Source organism: Apteryx rowi, unplaced genomic scaffold (assembly GCF_003343035.1).
Source record: "Apteryx rowi isolate R43461 unplaced genomic scaffold, aptRow1 scaffold_367, whole genome shotgun sequence".
NCBI classification, from domain to species: Eukaryota; Metazoa; Chordata; class Aves; order Apterygiformes; family Apterygidae; genus Apteryx; species Apteryx rowi.
The window spans coordinates 532,537-550,055 of NW_020450163.1; positions in this window are offsets into that span (position 1 = coordinate 532,537).

Genomic DNA, 17,519 nt, shown 5'->3' on the forward strand with positions numbered 1-17,519 from the left:
TCTGCTGCCTATTTGCCCCTCAGTTTTGTGAAGTCCTTCTGAGATTCCTTGACATCAGCACAGTGTCTGGCTTTCCAGAAGAGCTCAACATCAATCGTAAACTTGGAGATTTCCCTGTTCACTCTTTTCTCCTGAGAGTGGACAAAGATGTCAAATATAAAACCAGTCCCAGCTCTGGTCCCTGGAGGACTCCACTGCTGATGGTCCTCCATCCTGAAGAGTGACCATTCAGCCCTATATATTACTCCTTCAACTAGTTTTCAGTTCATGAAAGAACCTTTCTTCTGCTCCCACAGTAACTTAGTTTCTTTAATACTCTTTGGTGTGGTAACTTGTCAGAGGCTTTCTAAAAAATTAAGATTGATTATGGCCTCTGGGTCGTCTCTGTTTGAGATAGGATCCCCCTTTGCAAGAGCCCTGCCAGCTTCTCCCCAGCATTGTGTTTGGTGACAGGCTCAGCAACCCTACTCTTTCTTACAGGCTCTGCTGTCTCACCAGGGATTAACAGTGAGACTCTCCAGGCTTTAGCTCCTGGCATCCCCTCCCCAGAGCTGAAAGTTTTACTGCCCACAAGCCTGCTACCCAGGTGTCATGAGAGGTACCATGCTGTAGCTAGCAGCTCTGCAGCTTCACATTTCAGTTTCTACAGGATGTATGAACACCATCCAGTCCTGGGACATTCTGAGGGCCAGCCCTTCCCATTAATCTGAAGCTTCCTCTGTATTTACTTCAAACTGGTCTGGCTCCTCTGACCAACCTGCTACGATGACTGTGCCAGGCCTGGGACTCTCCCCACCACCTTTGGCAGTAAAGACCAACAGGAAAAAACACTGAGCTTCTCTGTGCAGCCTTATCATCCTTGAAGGCTCTTTTATATCCTGGATATTCCACCCATCCCCTAGTCAGCTTTCTGCTTTTGATGGTTTAAGGGAATGTCCTTTAACCAGCTATGGCATCCTTTTCAGGGTGCACTGCACATTCATTTTTAGCCTTTTACTCTCCTGTTTACCATCGATCTGACACATTTTGTGAGCTTTCCTGTTCTCATCTAGGCAAGCTTTCTGTTTCTGAAACATTGGCCTTTTCTGTAATACTTCCATTTAACTCTCCTACTGAGCCAGGAAGGGGGCTTTCAAACCACTTCATTTTCTTTTTGAATTGTGACACACATTTTATCAAAGCTTCTAAGGCCATATTTAAGAGCCTTCAGGCCATGTTTAGGATCTGTAACAGGGAGGTTGATAGTTTGCCCCACTTCTACATAGTCCCTTTTCCTGAAATTGTTATGGGATATGCCTGGCCCTCTCTATACCACTGCTAAACCTTGTGATCCTGTGATTTTTATTACGGAGCAGTTTCCCCCAATAACTCTTCAGCCAGGTCCCAAGCAGTCAAGATTCAGCCCAGAAAAATCCCTTTTCTTCTGGGTTCTAAATCTCATTGTTCCAAGAAGCTTCGTTTACTGCAGCCGCAAATCATCTCTCTACATCTCGTCTTAATGAAGCGTTCACTCAGCCTGGATGTGTGAAAGCATTTGCAAGTTGTGCCCTCACTCCTGTGCCAGCCGTCTGGCAGTGTCAGGGGATCAGTGGTTGTCTTTGCTTCACGTCCTTCTCCGAGTGCTGTGAATGCCCAGGGCCCTGATTATCTCCCACATGCTTTTTTGTCTCCCAGATGTGGTAATGTTCCTGTCTGAGTCTGCCCAGGATGTCTGCATCTCTGTTTGCATTTGATCAGGTCTGGTCAAGTTATGTTTTTAAAATAGTTACAGTTATGGCCTTAAAACAACATCTGCCAGGAAGGAAGCTGAGGCTGCATGCACATACTGAGTGTGGGCTGGGTTTCGGGGTGCAGTGCATCCTGCAGCCCCTCTGCACAAGGCCAGTTTGGGCTGCTTGTGCTCCACAGCAGGTTTTCATTGCCACACTCCACAAACCTGCCTCTCCTCCACCTCCCAGCCCACTGGGCGCTCCTTAGCTCTGAGGCTCTGCTCCCACCCCAGTGTTTTGGAGGACTGTCATTCTGACCATGGCAGAGGGGAGACTTTGGGGCAGATCATCAGCTCTTCATGCAAGTGTGAACACCCCACATCACTTGTCCTGGGAGAGGATGTGGGGCTGGTCAGGAGATCTGGATTTGGGTCATGCTCAACAGGCATATTCCTGGCCTTGGAGGCTGGACGGTATGCCAGATGCTGCCTGCTTCTCCTTGTACGGGGCTTGCCAGCCCCATGCAGGCCAAGAGGGTAGGCAGGGCAAGGGTGCAGGGTGGATAACGTGAGGACTTGCAAGGAGGCACGGGCCATGGTATGAGGGGAATGATGCCTTGTGTCCCATGGGTCACAAAGTGCTTGGGAACACATGATGGGGTGAGGACAAGTTGTCCCAAATGACCAAGCGTCCCCTGTCCTCAATATTCTTGCAGTAAAGACAAAGCATATCTTTCACCAAGGTCTCTTTTTTGGATGAGAGTAGACAGGAATGACAGTATGGCCAGCACATCTCTGACACTTATCAGCAGGGAAATAGAGGTAAATGTTCAACAAAGGGCAGAGTGAAGGGGGACAAAGAAAATAGGGGAGAGTCTGGACCAGGGGAGGGAGGGGCATCCCAAATCACCCACAGGCTCATAGAAGGCCTGGGAGAGGATGGGCAGAGATATCTCCTGAATTGCTCTTGATGGACACAAGCTGGGGCTGGCCCCATCTGTGGCCCAGGCACTCATGTCCTGCTCCCTGGGTGCTCCAGCACTGTCCTGTGCAGTTCCCTCCTGGCACTGACCAGCCAGCAGGCTGGCACAGCAGTTATGGTCCTGCTGGTGCAGACCTGATGGAACGCTGATCAATGGCATGTGGCATGGCTTGAGCTTGGAGACTGGTGCCCACCCAGCACTGGGGTACATGAGACTGTGAATGGAGCAGACGGTGAAGCAAGGGACCCTCTGGAAGGGCTCCTGGGATAGCTGGTGTTCCCCAGGGCCTACAGCCTGGAGGTTGCACAAATGCCCCTCTAGGACATCCTTAGGGCTGGCTGCATGGATGTGGAGGGAAGGCACTCCATCTCAGGACAGCTTGGCTGCAAGTCCTTCTCAGACCTTCTAGGGTGTGAGCCTGGGAACGTGTATGTCTTCATCCACCTCACTGGGGCCGCACTTGGAGCAGGATCTCACTGAGATGAAGCCCTCTGGGTGGAGGTGGCAAGGCTGCATCTCAGTCTGGAAGGTGTACCAGCATCTTTGTGTCATGGTGGCAAAATGTCTCTGAGTCCTTCTGTGTGTGTGTGTGTGTGTGTGTGTGTGTGCGCGCGCGTGTGCTTCAAGTTGCCCAGTGGCTGTGTCTCTGGCCAGAAGCATCAGCCCAGGTGTCTCCATGCCTGGAGCTGTCAAGACATCTGTTCATCTGCCTGTGTGTGTCTGTCTGCAGAGGGGAGCATAGGCCTTTCCCCTGCCTGGCTGGTGGCCCTGGGGCATTCCCCTTCATTCTATGCCTCCAAGTCCGGATGCCCTTCCCAGGCACTGCCTAGGGGCAAAGCCATTGGGCCATGTCCCAGAGCAGTGCCACATCCCTGAGGTTCCCTGCTACTCTCCCTGTCCTGCCACAGCAGCCCCAGCCATACAGATGGCTCCTCCACCGCGCCGGGTCACAGCCTCCACCCTCAAGTGCGGTTGCTTTTTGTGTCCCTTCTTGCTGTGTGTCGGCCTCACCCCATCCATCCCCTCCCCTCCACCGCCTGCGCCCCCCTTGCACAGCCCCCACCAAAGCCAGCCACACACACAAGTGAACTTTTCTGCGTTTTCCAGCAATTAAAAAGAATAAAGCAACAGTTGTCTCCAGGCAGGGCATGGATCCTGGTGACCCTGATTTTCTGTGTGGCTGGGCAGGGTGAATGGGGCTATTGAGACCCTGATGACTGGCATCTCCACTCCAGGATTGTCTCCCCTTCCAAGTCCCCCTCCCCGCACTCTCCTCCTCCCTACCCTCCTCCCTGCTTTTAATTTCCTTCCTGGAGAGAACTGCTCATCCCCTTCCCATTGGCCAAAGGCCTGAAAGGGAATGGAGGAGACAAGGGAAGGATTAAAGACACTCTGCTTAGGAGCAGGCAGCCTGAATACAAGATGCACCGGCTGGGAAAGAATGGGGGCTTAGTGGGGCACCAGATCAGACCCGCCTCCGCCGTATTCAGTACGACCTGCATTCCTGCATTGCTAAACAGGGCCATTTCTCCCCAGAGCCAGTGCAGAGAGGTCCGCCACCGTCTCCCACTGCACCTGCCATCACAGGTAGGTCTGGCCAGGAAGGGTGGTGTGGAGGTCCTGCTGCACTGCTGTGCATCAGGGTGTGGTGATGGCGGGGGAAAGCAGCACTAAGCACTTGTGAGCCAACCTTCCCTTGGATCGGTCAGCCCAGCCCTGGCCACTGTGCTTCCCATGCTGGCCCCGCAAGGATGAGGAGGTAGCTGCAAGCCTGTAGCAGTTCTACGACTATCCTGGAAGTGCTKCAGGGCAATTGGAGTCTCCAGGACTGTAACAGATCTGGCTCTTATCCCAGTAGAACTATGGGCTTAATTTTCATGAAGGCAACATGCAGGATCCAAGTTTACAGCAAGCACCACTGTTTCAGTGCTCAGAGGAAGGTTGGAGGTTAGGCTTGCAGTTGCCCTTATGGAGAAGGGCTGGGCACTTCCAGCCTCAAGACCAGGGATGCTGGTGCCCCATTGTTCATCAGCCGGGTCCTCTCAACCTTGGAGGAGCCCAAGAAAAAAGTAGATGTTCACTGCCCTTCTCAGCACCCCCTAGAGCCATGCAATCTGGGGTGCAGATGGGCCTCAGTAGTTTGTGCTCATTCCTCCTGCAAATCCCATCTAACCTGTGCCACCAGCATGTGAGTGATGGAGGACTTGTCACTCTCTGGTCTTTGGGCTGCTCCGTGGGCAGCTCTGGGGCAGGGTGGATATTGTTGCTGAAACTGGCCCTGAGGAGAGGCTGGAGCAGAGCAAGATGGCGGAGCACCGCCTTGGGGCCATACTGAGAGTGTGTGAGGGGGCATTGACCGTCTATCATTGATCAAACTTGTGGGGATACAAGGGGAGTCACCCAGGAGCAGGACCATGTTGTTGGCAGCAGCTAAGGCTTTTCCACACCTCTTGCATGCTCCATACCAGATCAACCAAATGTTGTGTATCAGGCAAGGAACCAGAGCGGCAGCCCTGTGCAGGTAGGAGTTAGTCACCTCCAGCCATGGGAAGTGCTAGGGCTGGTGTCAGATGTCCTCAGGGCAATGCTGGGCTCTCTGCCCAAGGGCACCCCTCTTGCCGCAGCAAGGCTGGTTCCCCAAGGCTGAAGCTAGAACAGCAAAGCCCCTTCACATTGTTAGTGTGCTGGGCTGGCCCTTCATGATTACACACACAGGTTCCCTATGGCAGGGATGGAAACATCCCTCTTTCTCTGTGAACAGGGAATCTGAGAATGACACTCTCTGGTTGGAGCTTGTTTCTGTGTGTTTCTTCAAAGAACAGGAAGAGGTTGTTCTAGGAAACCTTTCTGGGTTCCTGCTGACATCTGTCTAGAGCTTTGCTCTTCTGGGGAAGCAAGTCCCTGCTTGAGCCCAGCAAGCTCTGAAGCACACAAAGGGTATCCAAGCTGAAAAACCGGTGGTCTTCAGTGGGGAGCAATGACTGCTCTGGTGCAGAAGTGGCAGAGCTATCGTGCCTAGTGTGAGAGAACAGATTTGGCCGCTAATGTGCCCTGGCCTTTGGCTGGGTTTTGTAGACTGCGCTCAGCTCTGTGCTGCTTCAGCCTTCCTTTGTGGGTACCCAGAGTCACTTGTGCAGAGCCAACATGGGCACATGCCATGTGTGATGGCCCAGTGGCTGYCACGTTTGCTGGAGTGGAGATGAGGGACATGGCAGCAGAACAGATGGGCTGAGAACAAGAGGAGTAACTATGAGACTAATTCAAGCTGGAGAAGAAAATGATGGGAGAAAGTAGACAGGTGGATCAACAAAGAGCAGTTCCATTTCTCTGAAGCAGCAGCTCCAAATGCACACCAAGGATCACACACTACTAAGAGCACTGTGGGGAGCCCAGGTTCCCACGTAAGGACACAGCTCAGGACTGTACACACAAAACTCTGGGGCCCTGCACTACAGGTGTCTGCAGAGAGGAGTCTGAGCTCCTGTGCCCCATGTCCTACGTAGTGGCTAGTGCCATTTTAGGTTCTGGGGGATGTTCCACCTGTTCCCACCTCCTGCTCCAGATTTCTTGTGGGCCTGTGCCATATATACCAGTCTCATCTCAGGTTCCTTGCATACCCCTAAGCTGTGTGGCATCTCCAGTGAGCAGAATGGAGCCCTGGTGATCGCATGAACATGTCCTCAGGAGCCGAGGGTGGGATGTGGCCAAGCATGTGGAGGTGGCCTGTCAGGGCAGCCTCTATTGCTCTCCAGGCTCTTAACTGTACTGAAATGGGGCAGGATTCAGGAGCCAAAATATAGCCACCTTCTGCCATTTGCCATGCCCTGGGGCACCCAAGACTTCCACACAGGGCTAGAAGATGGGATGCTGACCAACAAACCTTGTGGCAGATGAAGGCCAGGCAGGACACATGAGAACATCTCAGACAGCACTAGAAGCTTATGTGTGAGCACCGCAATCTCTCCCCTTTCTCCACAGCCTGCAAAGGAGCTTAGACATCATGTCCACATTGACACCTCACTGTCAGAGCTGAATCCCACCCCACTGACCAAGCTGCACAAGTCCATGTCCCAGTTACTGCTGCATTCTCTGCACTGCACGTGACCATCACAGTCTCCATGGTCCAACTGGCATCACTCAAACAGCAGCTGGGTGGCTTTGAGGCTGGAAGGATCCTGACCCMAAAAGGCTACAGGCATCCTCCTGAAATCCTCCTGCCCTTCAGCACCTTGACACGCTGGAGGTCATCAGCTTGTATCTTCATACGCTGTCATGATTTTAACAAATCTAACAATATTTGGTACTAACAGCCCAACTGCTGGAGTCCTGTGACTCAGTCAGAAACTGCTCTGGTCTCAGAGAAGAGCACAAAATTTTTCCGAGAAGTCTGTCTCCATTTTTGCCCTGGAAGGCAAAGGAAAAAAAAGTCCGTGCCCATCTTTTTCTCCATCAGAGAAGAGCCATATCCCTTCAGGTGTTCCACAAACTGATGTGCCACCAGACTGGACACCGTCAGTAACATGAGCTCACCTACACCTCTGCCTTCATCACTGTGTAAGAGCATGGCAGGACGAGCAAACCCAGTACAGAGTGAGGTCCCTTGCTCTTGCTGTTCAGGGGCATATGTGGGACTGCCACATCTGATCCTTGCTGTGGCCCATATATAGGCCAGAAACAAGCTCTGCCTGTTTGAGAAACAGCAGGAACCACATCTAGGGCTGTGACAAGAGTGTCCAAGAACAACCCTTTCCATGGCTGAGCTTCTCCTGCTGCCTCCATCCAACTGACTGGAGCTGGCACAGCCCCAAGGGTGACCTTAGCTTCCAAAGTCTTGCACGCTTCAAGAGGAGCAGCACACACAGCCACATACCTCATGCACACACCAGGGCTATGCCGTGCAGGGAGGGAGGACTCCTCCTCACCAAGATAGGGAGGCAGCAGTCAGCGGTTGGACTGTGTCCTTGCTGCAGACCATGTGGTACCCTCTTGACCCCACTGATGCAGCAGGCAGCACTCACTGGAGGTCCTAAGGGACCTTGGTGACACTTGGGCTCCTTCAGACAAAGGCCTTATGCACAAAAGGCTGTTTCAGCAGCACATGCTCATAGAAAGCACTGAAAGTGGCCCTGGTTGGATCAGCACAGCCACACTTTCATAGCACTGCAATAAAGCAATGGAGAGCAGCTTTGCTGTCCTGGTTTCCATGATCAACCCAAGCAGCAGGCACTGGTATGAGGGATCTGTGAGAAGCTGACTCCTGCTGCCCCTGCTCCCTGAGKTATGTCTGTGCCTCTAGTCAGGCAAGCCCCTGGGGCTTCACATGCTGCACCATGCCTGCAGCTCTTGTGCCAAATCAGAGCCCAGGGACTTGGCTGACAGCCTTGGGAATGCTCTTGGAAACTCATTTTCAACCAACAGCAATCAGTCCTCATGGTAAGTGCTGGGCAGCAGCCAGCAGGCCAAGCCAGGGAAGGGACATCAGAAGCRGATCCGTGTGGTTCTGCTGAGTTGCGGTGGCCAGCAGGTTTTAGAGGGACCAGCTCTCCCTCTTGCTGTGCCTCTGCAAGCTTGTAGAGAAGAGCTGGCAGCAAGGGGAGCTGTGGCGAATGCTGGCCCATTTCCAATGCCCAGGGAACAAGGTCTGGGGTCTTTGTACCAGAAGGGTGCTCTGATTCTGAGGCAGAATGGGCAAAACAGGTAGGAAAACAGCAATCTGGGCATTTCCCTTTGTTATAAGGGAACTCAATCATCAGCACAAGGAACCTTTATGACCCTGCTACCACTAACTCAATAAAGTATGGGGCTTTATTGAGATTTGCTTGGCTGGGGTGCATGAGGGACCCAAGATGGGGCCAGCAGATACGGCACATGGTCAGGCTGAAGTGGCCACTCCTCGATCAGGCAACTAGTGGGTCATCAGCTGTGCCACGGACTGTGCCAGGGGTTGCTGCTGGTTGTGCCAGCTCTGCAGGAGCCCAGCTGGTGGGCCCTCTGCCTTTTCACCTTTCCTCTAAGACTTTCTGCCCTGTTCTTTGGGTTCAGGATGGCAGACCTTCGCTTCTCCCCTCAATTTGGGTTTCACTGATGTCCCCTTACTGCCGTGACACTCCCCTTCTCTGCCTCTGTCAATGATGCACTCACAAACAGTCCCATGCACCAAGGCTGGCTCCCCAGCTTGTTACACAGCTGGTCCCCACTGTCTCTAGTCCCCCCAAATTCTCCTGGCCCAAGTCCTTTCCATCTGAGGGACTATGACACCCAACAGCTGGCTGTTCTACTTGCAGGAACCTGATGCCACAAGGAGCACCATTTCAGTGGAGGAGCAAAAAGCTCTCAGGCGGGGAAGAAAAATGAAATTAGTGACACAGGTGAAAAGAAAATAATCTCCCTGTGCGGTAGCTGGGGGCCTTTTGTTTGTCTTCCGCTCCATCAAGGGGCTGGGAAGTGAAGCATTTACCAACCCTGCTGCAGACACAACGCCTAGGCAGTGCGGCGGGCTGGGGAGTCCTTCCCTCCTCCAGGCCCTGGGGTGGAGAGGTACCACGGGGCTTTCTCTTTAATGCAATGCTATGAATACTCGGGGTCTTTCTGCTCGCTGTTTAATGGATTTGAATGTGAAAAGGTGGTGGAATTGGGAAGAAGGAGAAGAGAGGGGGGAGGCCAGGCCTCTTTGTTCGGGGATGCTGCTCCAGCTCTGGATTTATTTAGCATTTGGAGGGCTCGGGGTCTTTCTCTCCTCCCCAGCCACTGCAAAGGCTCTCTCCCTTTTCTGCCTCATGCTTATTAGCATAGCAGCTGCTCCGTGAGAGGGGCTAGTCAAGGGAAAAGGACAGAGGCGTCCGGGAAATGAATAGGAGGGAAAAAAATAGCTTAAAAGGACAGAGGCTTTGAATGGGGGGGAGTCGTGAGTGGAAAAGGGGGTGGGGGGGGCTCGGAGTTGTCACCGTAGCTTTGAATGCAAGCAGGGTGAAATGCGAGGGATGGCGCAGAGCCGCAGGGGACGGCTGCCCCAGCAGGGCGCTGTGGCTGGGGCGACGATGACCTGCTCCTCACGCCAGGAAATTAGGCCGTGGCTGCCATGCTCCCTGGGCTTGTGCCTGGCTGGCTCGCAGGGACATGCAGGGAGGTGGGCGCTAAACCAGCACCCTCCTGCACCCACAGCCCTGCTCTCTTGGGCTGCCCGGCCCAGCCCTGCTCCCCACTCTTTGCAGGCATTCAGGGAGCCCTGACCCTGCGTCATCGTTGCTCCTTCCCCATGCGGCTGAGACCTTGGGATGACTGAGTGTTTTAGGCATTAATAAAGATGCTTTCAGAAAATCGGGTGTCTGGCAAGCCACCACACTGCTCCTGCAACATGGGCCCTTGCCCCCAACTTGCAGAGATTTAGTTGTGCTGAGATCACAGAATCACAGAATGGCTGAGGTTGGAAGGGACCTCTGGAGATCATCTAGTCCAACSYCCCTGCTCAAGCAGGGTCACCTAGAGCACGTTGTACAGGATCACGTCCAGGCGGGTTTTGAATATCTCCAGAGAAGGAGACTCCGCAACCTCTCTGGGCAACCTGTGCCAGTGCTCTGTCTCCCTCACAATAAAGAAGTTTTTCCTCATATTCAGATGGAACTTCCTGTGTTTCAGTTTGTGCCTGTTGCCTCTTGTCCTGTCACTGGGCACCACTGAAAAGAGTCTGGCCCCATCCTCTTGACACCCTCCCTTTAGATCTTTCTTTGTATACATTGATAAGATCCCCTCTCAGTCTTCTCTTCTCCAGGCTAAACAGGTCCAGCTCTCTCAGCCTTTCCTCATAAGAGAGATGCTCCAGACCCCCAATGATCTTCGTAGCTCTATGCTGAACTCTCTGCAGTAGTGCCATGTCTCTCTTGTACAGGGGAGCCCAGAACTGGACACAGTACTCCAGCTGCAGCCTCACCAGGGCTGAGTAGAGGGGGAGAATCACCTCCCTCCACCTGCTGGCAACACTCTTCCTGATGCACCCCAGGATACCATTGGCCTTCTTGGCCACAAGGGCACATTGCTGCCTCATGGTTAACCTGGTGTCCACCAGCACTCCCAGGTCCTTCTCCACAGAGCTGCTTTCCAGCAAGTCAACCCCCAACCTGTACTGGTGCATGGGGTTATTCCTCCCCAGGTGCAGGACTCTGCATTTGCCTTTGTGGAACGCCATGAGGGTCCTCTCCGCCCACCTCTCCAGCCTGTCCAGGTCTCTCTGAATGGCAGCACAGCCCTCTGGCGTATCAGCCACTCCTCCCAGTTTTGTATCGTCAGCAAACTTGCTGAGGGTGCACTCTGTCTCTTCATCCGGGTCATTAATGAATAAGTTGAACAAGACTGGACCCAGTATTGACCCCTGGGGGACACCGCTAGCTCCAGGCCTCCAACTAGACTCTGCGCTGCTGATCRCAACGCTCTGAGCTCTGCCATTCAGCCAGTTTTCAATTCGCCTCACTGTCCACTCATCTAGCCCACACTTCCTGAGCTTACCCATGAGGATGTTATGGGAGACAGTGTCAAAAGCCTTGCTGAAGTCAAGGTAGACAACATCCACTGCTCTCCCCTCATCTACCCAGCTAGTCATCCCATTGTAGAAGGCTATCAGGTTCATTAATCATGATTTCCCCTTTGTGAATCCACGCTGGCTACTCCTGATCACCTTCTTATCCTGGGGTGCATCAGGAAGAGTGTTGCCAGCAGGTCGAGGGAGGTGATTCTCCCCTCTACTCACCCCTACTGAGGCCACATCTGGAGTACTGCGTCCAGTTCTGGGCTCCCCAGTACAAGAGGGATGTGGCACTACTGGAGCAAGTGCAGCGAAGGGCTACAAAGATGATTAGGGGATTGGAGCATCTCTCTTATGAGGAAAGGCTGAGAGAGCTGGGCCTGTTTAGCTTGGAGAAGAGAAGGCTGAGAGGGGATCTTATCAATGTATACAAATATCTAAAGGGAGGGTGTCGAGAGGATGGAGCCAGACTCTTTTCAGTGGTGCCAAGCGACAGGACGTGAGGCAACGGGCACAAACTGAAACACAGACAGTTCCACCTGAACATGAGGAAAAACTTTTTCACTGTGAGGGTGACAGAGCACTGGAACAGGTTGCCCCGAGAGGTTGTGGAGTCTCCTTCGCTGAGATATTCCAAACCTGCCTGGATGCAATCCTGTGCAATGTGTTCTAGATGACCCTGCTTGAGCAGGGGGGGTTGGACTAGATGATCTCCAGAGGTCCCTTCCAACCTCAGTGATTCTGTGATTCTGTGATTCTGTGATTTTGTGATTCTTGTCCTTCACATGCTTAGAGATGGCATCCAGGATGAGCTGTTCCATCACCTTTCCGGGGATCAAGGTAAGACTGTCTGACCTGTAGTTCCCGGGGTCCTCCTTGCCCTTTTTCAAGCCTGGAGTGACATTTGCTTTCTTCCAGTCCTCAGGCACCTCTCCTGTTCTCCATATCCTTTCAAAGTTGATGGAGAGTGGCCTAGCAATGACATCCACCAGCTCCCCCAGCACTTGGGGGTGCATCCCATCAGGCCCATGGACTTGTGGATATCAGGTTTGCCTAAATGATCTCTAATCCAATCCTCCTCCACCAAGGGAAAGTCTTCCTTTCTCCAGACTTTCTCCCTTGTCTCCAGGGTCTGGGATTCCTGAGGGCTGGCCTTAGCAGTAAAGACTGAGGCAAGGAAGGTATTCAGTAACTCTGCCTTCTCTGTATCCTTTGTCACCTGGGCTGCTGCCTCATGCAGCAGCGCGTCCACATTTTCCCTAGTCTTCCTTTTGTTCCTGATGTATTTAAAGAAGTCCTTCTTGCTGTTCTTGGCAGCCCTTGCCAAATTCAACTCCAAATGGGCCTTGGCCTTCCTAGTCGCATCCCTGCATACTTGTATTACGGCCCTATATTCCTCCCAAGTGGCCTGTCCCTGCTTCCACCTTCTGTAGACATCCTCCTTCTGTTTGAGTTTTTCCAGGATTTCCTTGTTCATCCACGCAGGCCTTCTGCCCCTTCTGCTCAACTTCCTGCTCATTGGGATGGACCGTTCTTGAGCTTGGAAAAGGTGAGCCTTGAATATTAATCAGCTCCCTTGGACCCCTCTTCCCTTCCCTTCCCTTCTAGGGCCATATCCCACGGGATTCTTTCAAGAAGACCCCTGAAGAGGCCCAAGTCTGCTCTCCTGAAGTCCAGGGTTGTGATCCTACTTTTTGCCCTGCTTCCTTCTCACAGGATCCTGAACTCCACCATCTCATGGTCATTGCAGCCAAGGCTGCCCCCAAAATGAGATGTCCCAGTGAGAACTCTCAAGCAAGGAGGGACAAGTGGGCAGAGGTTTGGTCCGGTGCAGAAAACCTGGGAGAGGTGGGAGCACATTCAGAGTCCATCTGTGCAATTGTATTATATGTGATAACATTGCTTTTGACCGGGAATTGGTGAGAAGTGATTTTTCAGCCAGAAAAAAAAAAACTAAACTGATGTTGCAGTGCAATCCTTGGGCTGAAAGAAGACCTCAGTGCCATTTACAGGTAGAGGCTCTCCTTAGCTGTAGAATTAATTTAGCGCTTGGAGTCTGCTCGTGTGGCAAGGCTGGATTTCAGGGTGCATCGGCTCACAAACTGCATTTGGGCTAAGATGCCAGGCACTGAGCAGTTGGGCCCAGTGTGTGAAGGCTCAGGCTGGCATGGCTGAGTGCCCTATCAAAGCATTGCAGAAACTTGACAGGGTTGGCAGCAGTTTCCTGGCCAATGTCCCCTTCAAACAGGGGTACACAAGCCCACATGCAGCTGGGCTAACCCTGCCCCTGCTCTGGGTTATACCGGAGTGTCTTGCTTCAATCTGGCAGTGGCTGCACTCAGATGTCACCATCCCTTGGGCTCTTTAACAGGGACCTCCACTCCTCCATTAGCATTGGCACCCGCCAGAAGACAGGCGCGGATGGATGAATTGGCAGAGCCAGGCACACTTACAGTGTCCTGCCTGGGCTAAATATGAAGCAGATTCATGCCCTGCTGAATCAGAGACAAGGATACATCAGTGAGTGGGTGTAAGTGCTGTCTGCGACTGAGGACAGCCCACCTTGCCACAGAGGTGGTTGGCCATGCACAATGGAAGAGGTGAAGTGGCCAGCAAATGCTCCTGTCTATGTTTCCGTGCCTCTCAGCACTCCTAAGAATTGCCAGGGCTGCTGTTCAGGCCAGGAAGAAATCACATGTGGTGGGGAATGAGGATGTACGTTAGGAGGGGAGGGGGGGCATCTTCCTAAAAAGCAGCAGCACAGCAGCTCCAGCCCAGCCAGGCCAGGAGCTGCCAACTTGCAATGGTCAGCACTGCTGCAGGAGTCTTGCCTTGGACTGCCCACAGATATTGCTGCCAGCTACAGAGAGGTATCAAGTGTATGTGTGGAGGATTCAGGCTGAATGAAGAGTTTCCAGCGCAAGCAGTGGCCCTAGTCATCCCTGCATCATGACATCCTTCCAGCCACCCAGCTTTCCCTTTATCCCTTCCTCTATCCATCCCTCCATCCCTCCATCCAACAAATCTTGCACTTCTCCAGGCCTTACCCACTGCCCTTCCCAAACAAGCCAAACCATGATGTTGCCCTGCTTGGACATCTTATTAAGGTCAAGTTTAGTAGGAAGATAAGCTGTTAACATGAAGAAGACAAAAACTGCATCGCAGTCACATCTCAGCTTGCCACATCTGTGTGAGACAGAGATGATGACCTCTTCCTATGCACCCTCTTGCTAGGCTGCAGGGGCCCAGGGAGGGTAACTGTGATGGGTGCCCATGGCAGCATTAGGACACAACAGCTGAAGAATTATTAGGAAGGGAAAAAGATACTTCTCCTGCCTGGCACAATGAAGCAGTATCATTCTCTGGGATGCTCACACTGCCACCGGAGGAGCTGCTTGCGGTTCCTGTGATGACCAGATAGACGTTGTCCCAGGCTCTGCTCCCACTGGTAGGGCACAGGATTTCGACTCTGAACCCTGCCCTGTATCCACCACCTGGCAAGGCAGGAGGTTTGATGATGCAGTAGGAAGAGCTGGGTTGAAGTGGAGCGGGAAGAAGAAGGCTCTGTGTCCTGGGAACAGTGTGGACCAGGCATCAACCCAGGCCTGGGAGGGATTGCTGAGAGTCTGGACCTTTGCAGCCAAGCTCAGCACATTTGGATGAGTTCCTGYACCAAACACCACAGGAACTTTGGGTCAGCAACAGAGTGGATTGAAACTAAGAATGTCCCATGAAGCACAGACAGCAGGTCTTGCAGCAACATGCTCTCACTCGTTAGCGTTCCTGCGGTCTCTGCGCTGACAGTAGTGCCCCGTCAGCCCCATTATTCCCATGCAGTGGGGTTTTTACCCTGATAGTGGGAAATCTAGTCCAGAAAGCATCAAGAAGTGGCAGAATATTAAGACTGGAAACAAGGGCACCCTGAAACAGCTAGACTGAGCCCCCATCTCCTCCCTGACACTGAACAGTAGTCAATTGTGATTTTTTAAAAAGGTAACTCCTATTCGGATCTCCAGGCTGTGGCATTATCATAGTCATACAAATGCCCAACAAAGCATCTATTTAAAATGTACTGAATTTTGATTACAGCCCTTCCCCTCTYGCTTGCTCGCTCGCAGTCTTTCTTTCTCATTCATTACTTACTGTGTTAAGCTCCCTGAAATTCAAATAAAATCCCACCTCCCCGCCCCCCCATCCATATGCGTTGTTTGATTCAGCTCTGATGTCTAGGCTTGACGAATGAAGGGGAATATAACAGAAGACAAAGCTGTCAAACTTCTCCAGGCTACGTTGACTTCCCATCACCCCTGTGGACTGAGGGGAGACTGATCCATCTGTTTTGGAGTCAGTAGCACAAACAAAAGCAAAAGACAATGGCAGGAAGCACTTGAAAGTTCAAATTCTTTCTTTGGTTTCTCTTGGAACAACAGAACCTACGTAATGTGGCTGGCGGACAATAACACACGGCCAGGGACACAAAAATGCCAGAAGAATGTGCTTACGACACGAAACGTTCCAATTATTTTTGTTTTATTGGAACAAAAATAGAAAAGGGGAAGAAAAAAAAAACCCAGCACTTTGGAGTTCCTAGATTTCTTGGACTGGGTTTCTTTAGTGTTGAGAGCTGCAGAGCAGGGTGGCGACAGTCTAAGCAAGGAGTTCGGCACTGTGCACAGTCACTCTCTGCTGCTCCTGGCACCTCACAGCCCAGTCCGAGGGATCAAACCCTGCCAGCCCCACGTTCTTCACCGTCCCACAGCCACGCTGGTGCGGATCAGCTGCGCTCTCACCCTCTGTGTGACAAGAGGCGGCCACTTCCCGCGCTGCTCTGGGCTGCCCTGGAGTCCGCGCACGTGCAAGCCCGCAGTGCAGCATAGCTTCTTCAATGTTGGGCTTGGAGCCAGGGGTGCGCAATTTGTATTCACYGCCCAGCCGAAATCCCCTGCAAAGGGGCTCTGCCGAGGCTTCAGCCTGTTCGTTTGCTTGGGGAGAGACAAAGTTTGTGCAGAAACGCTCCTTGGAAAACTGGGCAACACGAGCCCTCCTGCAGGTCTTGGCCAATGTGGACCAGCTGGCTAAAAGCCCTAGGACAAGGTGAAGGAAGCAAAGCAGTGGGGTTGGGCTGGGCTGGGCTGAGCCCTGGGTTGCCCTCGGTGGCAACAAAGAGCCAACACCGGGATAATTTTTTTGCCATGGTTCTGTTGCTTATGCCTGGGGAGAGAGGACTTCTCAGGGCAGCGCCCAAATGGGAGAGGATGGCAATGTCACCCGTCCATCTCACTGCCGGGCTTAGCGACAGCGCCCAGAGGGTCCCTGCCACAGGAGGGAGGCAGCAGTACTGCTCTGAGCACTCAGTCATTCACATTGGCTGGAGGGTTCGGTGGTTCCTACCATCCCACTCTGTCCCCAGGCTGCCACCGCCTTGGGAGGACAGGCAGGGCTCTTCAGTGGTGGCTTGTGATGACCGAGGGACTAGGAAATCACAGGCTTATGAGCAGGGAAAACAAGGCACGGTGCAGGGGACATATGCCAGCCTGCAGGAGGAAAGTGGCATGGGGTGAACTGGTGACAGCACCCATTGGTGTAACCCTGCAACTTCCCCTGGTCCTGGCACAGCAATGTGATGGTGGGAGATTTGGTGGTGCCTTTACCTTGATAGGTTCCTGTTACCAGTGCCTGGCTCAGGGGACCAGTGCTGTGGGGCTTTGGCTTACAGGACTCTTCTGAGCTGGTCCAGGCCTCAGTTTCCCTCTCGTGAYGGGGTCCCGCTCAGCGTACCTCACTGCAAGAGGGGGCACTGCTCGCATCCATGGGTGTCAAAGTGATGCTAGAGCCAGTGGTGCATCACTGGTGCATGCTGCCCCGTGCACGCGGGGCACTCCCCAAGCAGGGCAGCCTGGAGCTGTGTCTGGCTCTCCAGATCGCCTCTGTAGAGCCGGCTCCAGATCCTGTGGGTCCTGCTAGGGGAGGATCGGTATCACACAGGGCCCAAATGGGATCAAATTGTACCACGGCAAGAAAGCRAAGTGGCGTTCACCAGCCTGTGCTGCCTGGCCACCCTGCACATGCAGCCCCCAGACCTGGCCCCATCAGATTGCTGCTTAGAGATCCCAGGCAGTAAAGACTAGCTGTTGGGACTGGTGTTTTTGGTATGAGCTTTTTTTTCCTGCTAAAAACCAGCCAGGTCAGCTCACGCCCATCTTTTCAACACAGGGCTGTGGCATGGGTGGTCCCCAGAGCATGCTGGTGGAGATGGCTGCATCCCAGCACCCAYCCCAGCTTGATGCACTCTGGTGCCTGGATGGAGAGCTAG